Source organism: Carassius carassius, unplaced genomic scaffold (genome assembly GCF_963082965.1).
Source record: "Carassius carassius unplaced genomic scaffold, fCarCar2.1 SCAFFOLD_60, whole genome shotgun sequence".
NCBI lineage: Eukaryota > Metazoa > Chordata > Actinopteri > Cypriniformes > Cyprinidae > Carassius > Carassius carassius.
In genome coordinates this window covers 177,501-185,000 of record NW_026775084.1, presented here as the reverse complement: position 1 = coordinate 185,000, position 7,500 = coordinate 177,501, and the positions used below count along the sequence as shown (strand labels likewise).

Sequence of the window (7,500 nt, the reverse complement as noted above, 5' to 3'; positions counted from 1 at the left end):
ATAGCCCTCTCTTTGCAGCCTCCTTCGCAGCCTCCTTCGCTTACGGCCATACCAGCCTGGCTATGCCCGATCTCGTCTGATCTCGGAAGCTAAGCAGGTTTGGGCCTGGTTAGTACTTGGATGGGAGACCGCCTGGGAATACCAGGTGCTGTAAGCTTTTAGGTTTCCTTCTCTACTTATATAATGCACTGGCGGTTATAGTGGCTGATCTTTAAATAGCCCTCTCTTTGCAGCCTAGTACTTTTGGAATATTTCAGTAATTATCTAAGAGTTTTGCATAAATAAAAAAAAAAAAAGAGTCAATGCCCAGTCTTAGAAAACCGAAACAGGTTTGGGCCTGGTTAGTACTTTTGAAAATTTTCACTAATTGTCTAATAATCTTGCAAAAAAAAAAAAAAAAAAGAGTCAATGCCCAGTCTTAGAAAACCGAAACAGGTTTGGGCCTGTTTAGTAGTTTTGGAACTTTTCACTAATTGTCTAATAATCTAGCAAAAAAAAAAAAAAAAAAGAGTCAATGCCCAGTCTTAGAAAACCGAAACAGGTTTGGGCCTGGTTAGTACTTTTGAAAATTTTCACTAATTGTCTAATAATCTTGCAAAAAAAAAAAAAAAAAAAAGAGTCAATGCCCAGTCTTAGAAAACCGAAACAGGTTTGGGCCAGGTTAGTACTTTTGGAAATTTTCAGTAATTATGTAATAAATTTGCAAAAATTTTTTTAAATAAATAAAGAGTCAATGCCCAATCTCAGAATCTAAGCAGGTTTGGGCCCAGTTAGTACTTGGATGGGAGACTACCTGGAAATACCGATTATAGTGGCTGATCTTTAAATAGCCCTCTCTTTGCAGCCTCGTTCGCTTACGGCCATACCAGCATGGCTATGCCCGATCTCGTCTGATCTCGGAAGCTAAGCAGGTTTGGGCCTGGTTAGTACTTGGATGGGAGACCGCCTGGGAATACCAGGTGCTGTAAGCTTTTAGGTTTCCTTCTCTACTTATATAATGCACTGGCGGTTATAGTGGCTGATCTTTAAATAGCCCTCTATTTGCAGCCCAGTACTTTTGGAATTTTTCAGTAATTATCTAAGAGTTTTGCATAAATAAAAAAAAAAAAAAAAAAAAAAGAGTCAATGCCCAGTCTTAGAAAACCGAAACAGGTTTGGGCCTGTTTAGTAGTTTTGGAACTTTTCACTAATTGTCTAATAATCTAGCAAAAAAAAAAAAAAAAAAAAAGAGTCAATGCCCAGTCTTAGAAAACCGAAACAGGTTTGGGCCTGTTTAGTAGTTTTGGAACTTTTCATTAATTGTCTAATAATCTAGCAAAAAAAAAAAAAAAAAAAAAGAGTCAATGCCCAGTCTTAGAAAACCGAAACAGGTTTGGGCCTGGTTAGTACTTTTGGAAATTTTCAGTAATTATGTAATAAATTTGCAAAAAAAAAATTTAAATAAATAAAGAGTCAATGCCCAATCTCAGAATCTAAGCAGGTTTGGGCCCAGTTAGTACTTGGATGGGAGACTGCTTGGAAATACCGATTATAGTGGCTGATCTTTAAATAGCCCTCTCTTTGCAGCCTCCTTCGCTTACGGCCATACCAGCCTGGCTATGCCCGATCTCGTCTGATCTCGGAAGCTAAGCAGGTTTGGGCCTGGTTAGTACTTGGATGGGAGACCGCCTGGGAATACCAGGTGCTGTAAGCTTTTAGGTTTCCTTCTCTACTTATATAATGCACTGGCGGTTATAGTGGCTGATCTTTAAATAGCCCTCTCTTTGCAGCCCAGTACTTTTGGAATTTTTCAGTAATTATCTAAGAGTTTTGCATAAATAAAAAAAATAAAAAAAAAAAAGAGTCAATGCCCAGTCTTAGAAAACCGAAACAGGTTTGGGCCTGTTTAGTAGTTTTGGAACTTTTCACTAATTGTCTAATAATCTAGCAAAAAAAAAAAAAAAAAAAAGAGTCAATGCCCAGTATTAGAAAACCGAAACAGGTTTGGGCCTGTTTAGTAGTTTTGGAACTTTTCATTAATTGTCTAATAATCCAGCAAAAAAAAAAAAAAAAAAAAAGAGTCAATGCCCAGTCTTAGAAAACCGAAACAGGTTTGGGCCTGGTTAGTACTTTTGGAAATTTTCAGTAATTATGTAATAAATTTGCAAAAAAAAAAATTAAATAAATAAAGAGTCAATGCCCAATCTCAGAATCTAAGCAGGTTTGGGCCCAGTTAGTACTTGGATGGGAGACTGCTTGGAAATACCGATTATAGTGGCTGATCTTTAAATAGCCCTCTCTTTGCAGCCTCCTTCGCTTACGGCCATACCAGCCTGGCTATGCCCGATCTCGTCTGATCTCGGAAGCTAAGCAGGTTTGGGCCTGGTTAGTACTTGGATGGGAGACCGCCTGGGAATACCAGGTGCTGTAAGCTTTTAGGTTTCCTTCTCTACTTATATAATGCACTGGCGGTTATAGTGGCTGATCTTTAAATAGCCCTCTCTTTGCAGCCTAGTACTTTTGGAATATTTCAGTAATTATCTAAGAGTTTTGCATAAATAAAAAAAAAAAAAGAGTCAATGCCCAGTCTTAGAAAACCGAAACAGGTTTGGGCCTGGTTAGTACTTTTGAAAATTTTCACTAATTGTCTAATAATCTTGCAAAAAAAAAAAAAAAAAAAAAAAGAGTCAATGCCCAGTCTTAGAAAACCGAAACAGGTTTGGGCCTGTTTAGTAGTTTTGGAACTTTTCACTAATTGTCTAATAATCTAGCAAAAAAAAAAAAAAAAAAGAGTCAATGCCCAGTCTTAGAAAACCGAAACAGGTTTGGGCCTGGTTAGTACTTTTGAAAATTTTCACTAATTGTCTAATAATCTTGCAAAAAAAAAAAAAAAAAAAAGAGTCAATGCCCAGTCTTAGAAAACCGAAACAGGTTTGGGACAGGTTAGTACTTTTGGAAATTTTCAGTAATTATGTAATAAATTTGCAAAAATTTTTTTAAATAAATAAAGAGTCAATGCCCAATCTCAGAATCTAAGCAGGTTTGGGCCCAGTTAGTACTTGGATGGGAGACTACCTGGAAATACCGATTATAGTGGCTGATCTTTAAATAGCCCTCTCTTTGCAGCCTCGTTCGCTTACGGCCATACCAGCATGGCTATGCCCGATCTCGTCTGATCTCGGAAGCTAAGCAGGTTTGGGCCTGGTTAGTACTTGGATGGGAGACCGCCTGGGAATACCAGGTGCTGTAAGCTTTTAGGTTTCCTTCTCTACTTATATAATGCACTGGCGGTTATAGTGGCTGATCTTTAAATAGCCCTCTATTTGCAGCCCAGTACTTTTGGAATTTTTCAGTAATTATCTAAGAGTTTTGCATAAATAAAAAAAAAAAAAAAAAAAAAGAGTCAATGCCCAGTCTTAGAAAACCGAAACAGGTTTGGGCCTGTTTAGTAGTTTTGGAACTTTTCACTAATTGTCTAATAATCTAGCAAAAAAAAAAAAAAAAAAGAGTCAATGCCCAGTCTTAGAAAACCGAAACAGGTTTGGGCCTGGTTAGTACTTTTGAAAATTTTCACTAATTGTCTAATAATCTTGCAAAAAAAAAAAAAAAAAAAAGAGTCAATGCCCAGTCTTAGAAAACCGAAACAGGTTTGGGACAGGTTAGTACTTTTGGAAATTTTCAGTAATTATGTAATAAATTTGCAAAAATTTTTTTAAATAAATAAAGAGTCAATGCCCAATCTCAGAATCTAAGCAGGTTTGGGCCCAGTTAGTACTTGGATGGGAGACTACCTGGAAATACCGATTATAGTGGCTGATCTTTAAATAGCCCTCTCTTTGCAGCCTCGTTCGCTTACGGCCATACCAGCATGGCTATGCCCGATCTCGTCTGATCTCGGAAGCTAAGCAGGTTTGGGCCTGGTTAGTACTTGGATGGGAGACCGCCTGGGAATACCAGGTGCTGTAAGCTTTTAGGTTTCCTTCTCTACTTATATAATGCACTGGCGGTTATAGTGGCTGATCTTTAAATAGCCCTCTATTTGCAGCCCAGTACTTTTGGAATTTTTCAGTAATTATCTAAGAGTTTTGCATAAATAAAAAAAAAAAAAAAAAAAAAAGAGTCAATGCCCAGTCTTAGAAAACCGAAACAGGTTTGGGCCTGTTTAGTAGTTTTGGAACTTTTCACTAATTGTCTAATAATCTAGCAAAAAAAAAAAAAAAAAAAAAGAGTCAATGCCCAGTCTTAGAAAACCGAAACAGGTTTGGGCCTGTTTAGTAGTTTTGGAACTTTTCATTAATTGTCTAATAATCTAGCAAAAAAAAAAAAAAAAAAAAAGAGTCAATGCCCAGTCTTAGAAAACCGAAACAGGTTTGGGCCTGGTTAGTACTTTTGGAAATTTTCAGTAATTATGTAATAAATTTGCAAAAAAAAAATTTAAATAAATAAAGAGTCAATGCCCAATCTCAGAATCTAAGCAGGTTTGGGCCCAGTTAGTACTTGGATGGGAGACTGCTTGGAAATACCGATTATAGTGGCTGATCTTTAAATAGCCCTCTCTTTGCAGCCTCCTTCGCTTACGGCCATACCAGCCTGGCTATGCCCGATCTCGTCTGATCTCGGAAGCTAAGCAGGTTTGGGCCTGGTTAGTACTTGGATGGGAGACCGCCTGGGAATACCAGGTGCTGTAAGCTTTTAGGTTTCCTTCTCTACTTATATAATGCACTGGCGGTTATAGTGGCTGATCTTTAAATAGCCCTCTCTTTGCAGCCCAGTACTTTTGGAATTTTTCAGTAATTATCTAAGAGTTTTGCATAAATAAAAAAAATAAAAAAAAAAAAGAGTCAATGCCCAGTCTTAGAAAACCGAAACAGGTTTGGGCCTGTTTAGTAGTTTTGGAACTTTTCACTAATTGTCTAATAATCTAGCAAAAAAAAAAAAAAAAAAAAGAGTCAATGCCCAGTATTAGAAAACCGAAACAGGTTTGGGCCTGTTTAGTAGTTTTGGAACTTTTCATTAATTGTCTAATAATCCAGCAAAAAAAAAAAAAAAAAAAAAGAGTCAATGCCCAGTCTTAGAAAACCGAAACAGGTTTGGGCCTGGTTAGTACTTTTGGAAATTTTCAGTAATTATGTAATAAATTTGCAAAAAAAAAAATTAAATAAATAAAGAGTCAATGCCCAATCTCAGAATCTAAGCAGGTTTGGGCCCAGTTAGTACTTGGATGGGAGACTGCTTGGAAATACCGATTATAGTGGCTGATCTTTAAATAGCCCTCTCTTTGCAGCCTCCTTCGCTTACGGCCATACCAGCCTGGCTATGCCCGATCTCGTCTGATCTCGGAAGCTAAGCAGGTTTGGGCCTGGTTAGTACTTGGATGGGAGACCGCCTGGGAATACCAGGTGCTGTAAGCTTTTAGGTTTCCTTCTCTACTTATATAATGCACTGGCGGTTATAGTGGCTGATCTTTAAATAGCCCTCTCTTTGCAGCCCAGTACTTTTGGAATTTTTCAGTAATTATCTAAGAGTTTTGCATAAATAAAAAAAAAAAAAAAAAAAAGAGTCAATGCCCAGTCTTAGAAAACCGAAACAGGTTTGGGCCTGTTTAGTAGTTTTGGAACTTTTCACTAATTGTCTAATAATCTAGCAAAAAAAAAAAAAAAAAAAAAAAGAGTCAATGCCCAGTATTAGAAAACCGAAACAGGTTTGGGCCTGTTTAGTAGTTTTGGAACTTTTCATTAATTGTCTAATAATCCAGCAAAAAAAAAAAAAAAGAGTCAATGCCCAGTCTTAGAAAACCGAAACAGGTTTGGGCCTGGTTAGTACTTTTGGAAATTTTCAGTAATTATGTAATAAATTTGCAAAAAAAAAATTTAAATAAATAAAGAGTCAATGCCCAATCTCAGAATCTAAGCAGGTTTGGGCCCAGTTAGTACTTGGATGGGAGACTGCTTGGAAATACCGATTATAGTGGCTGATCTTTAAATAGCCCTCTCTTTGCAGCCTCCTTCGCTTACGGCCATACCAGCCTGGCTATGCCCGATCTCGTCTGATCTCGGAAGCTAAGCAGGTTTGGGCCTGGTTAGTACTTGGATGGGAGACCGCCTGGGAATACCAGGTGCTGTAAGCTTTTAGGTTTCCTTCTCTACTTATATAATGCACTGGCGGTTATAGTGGCTGATCTTTAAATAGCCCTCTCTTTGCAGCCTAGTACTTTTGGAATATTTCAGTAATTATCTAAGAGTTTTGCATAAATAAAAAAAAAAAAAGAGTCAATGCCCAGTCTTAGAAAACCGAAACAGGTTTGGGCCTGGTTAGTACTTTTGAAAATTTTCACTAATTGTCTAATAATCTTGCAAAAAAAAAAAAAAAAAAAAAAAGAGTCAATGCCCAGTCTTAGAAAACCGAAACAGGTTTGGGCCTGTTTAGTAGTTTTGGAACTTTTCACTAATTGTCTAATAATCTAGCAAAAAAAAAAAAAAAAAAGAGCCAATGCCCAGTCTTAGAAAACCGAAACAGGTTTGGGCCTGGTTAGTACTTTTGAAAATTTTCACTAATTGTCTAATAATCTTGCAAAAAAAAAAAAAAAAAAAAGAGTCAATGCCCAGTCTTAGAAAACCGAAACAGGTTTGGGCCAGGTTAGTACTTTTGGAAATTTTCAGTAATTATGTAATAAATTTGCAAAAAATTTTTTAAATAAATAAAGAGTCAATGCCCAATCTCAGAATCTAAGCAGGTTTGGGCCCAGTTAGTACTTGGATGGGAGACTACCTGGAAATACCGATTATAGTGGCTGATCTTTAAATAGCCCTCTCTTTGCAGCCTCGTTCGCTTACGGCCATACCAGCATGGCTATGCCCGATCTCGTCTGATCTCGGAAGCTAAGCAGGTTTGGGCCTGGTTAGTACTTGGATGGGAGACCGCCTGGGAATACCAGGTGCTGTAAGCTTTTAGGTTTCCTTCTCTACTTATATAATGCACTGGCGGTTATAGTGGCTGATCTTTAAATAGCCCTCTATTTGCAGCCCAGTACTTTTGGAATTTTTCAGTAATTATCTAAGAGTTTTGCATAAATAAAAAAAAAAAAAGAGTCAATGCCCAGTCTTAGAAAACCGAAACAGGTTTGGGCCTGGTTAGTACTTTTGAAAATTTTCACTAATTGTCTAATAATCTTGCAAAAAAAAAAAAAAAAAAAAAAAGAGTCAATGCCCAGTCTTAGAAAACCGAAACAGGTTTGGGCCTGTTTAGTAGTTTTGGAACTTTTCACTAATTGTCTAATAATCTAGCAAAAAAAAAAAAAAAAAAAAAGAGTCAATGCCCAGTCTTAGAAAACCGAAACAGGTTTGGGCCTGTTTAGTAGTTTTGGAACTTTTCATTAATTGTCTAATAATCTAGCAAAAAAAAAAAAAAAAAAAAAGAGTCAATGCCCAGTCTTAGAAAACCGAAACAGGTTTGGGCCTGGTTAGTACTTTTGGAAATTTTCAGTAATTATGTAATAAATTTGCAAAAAAAAAATTTAAATAA

The 7,500-nt window shown here is 36.9% G+C and overlaps 10 non-coding genes across 10 annotated transcripts; all 10 read left to right on the top strand.

Annotated features, from left to right (window-relative positions):
- Window positions 1-38: 38 nt before the first annotated feature.
- On the top strand, window positions 39-157 carry LOC132136308 (5S ribosomal RNA). The gene has a single exon (XR_009431180.1). It is a non-coding gene; the product is annotated as a 5S ribosomal RNA (ribosomal RNA).
- Window positions 158-852: 695 nt separating this feature from the next.
- On the top strand, window positions 853-971 carry LOC132135626 (5S ribosomal RNA). Its single transcript, XR_009430560.1, has one exon. It is a non-coding gene; the product is annotated as a 5S ribosomal RNA (ribosomal RNA).
- Window positions 972-1,574: 603 nt separating this feature from the next.
- Window positions 1,575-1,693, top strand: LOC132136307 (5S ribosomal RNA). Its single transcript, XR_009431179.1, has one exon. It is a non-coding gene; the product is annotated as a 5S ribosomal RNA (ribosomal RNA).
- Window positions 1,694-2,294: 601 nt separating this feature from the next.
- On the top strand, window positions 2,295-2,413 carry LOC132136306 (5S ribosomal RNA). Its single transcript, XR_009431178.1, has one exon. It is a non-coding gene; the product is annotated as a 5S ribosomal RNA (ribosomal RNA).
- Window positions 2,414-3,113: 700 nt separating this feature from the next.
- LOC132135625 (5S ribosomal RNA) lies at window positions 3,114-3,232 on the top strand. The gene has a single exon (XR_009430559.1). It is a non-coding gene; the product is annotated as a 5S ribosomal RNA (ribosomal RNA).
- A 597-nt stretch (window positions 3,233-3,829) lies between these two features.
- Window positions 3,830-3,948, top strand: LOC132135624 (5S ribosomal RNA). The gene has a single exon (XR_009430558.1). It is a non-coding gene; the product is annotated as a 5S ribosomal RNA (ribosomal RNA).
- A 603-nt stretch (window positions 3,949-4,551) lies between these two features.
- LOC132136305 (5S ribosomal RNA) lies at window positions 4,552-4,670 on the top strand. The gene has a single exon (XR_009431177.1). It is a non-coding gene; the product is annotated as a 5S ribosomal RNA (ribosomal RNA).
- Window positions 4,671-5,271: 601 nt separating this feature from the next.
- LOC132136303 (5S ribosomal RNA) lies at window positions 5,272-5,390 on the top strand. Its single transcript, XR_009431176.1, has one exon. It is a non-coding gene; the product is annotated as a 5S ribosomal RNA (ribosomal RNA).
- A 597-nt stretch (window positions 5,391-5,987) lies between these two features.
- LOC132136291 (5S ribosomal RNA) lies at window positions 5,988-6,106 on the top strand. Its single transcript, XR_009431175.1, has one exon. It is a non-coding gene; the product is annotated as a 5S ribosomal RNA (ribosomal RNA).
- A 700-nt stretch (window positions 6,107-6,806) lies between these two features.
- On the top strand, window positions 6,807-6,925 carry LOC132135623 (5S ribosomal RNA). Its single transcript, XR_009430557.1, has one exon. It is a non-coding gene; the product is annotated as a 5S ribosomal RNA (ribosomal RNA).
- The last annotated feature ends 575 nt before the right edge of the window (window positions 6,926-7,500 follow it).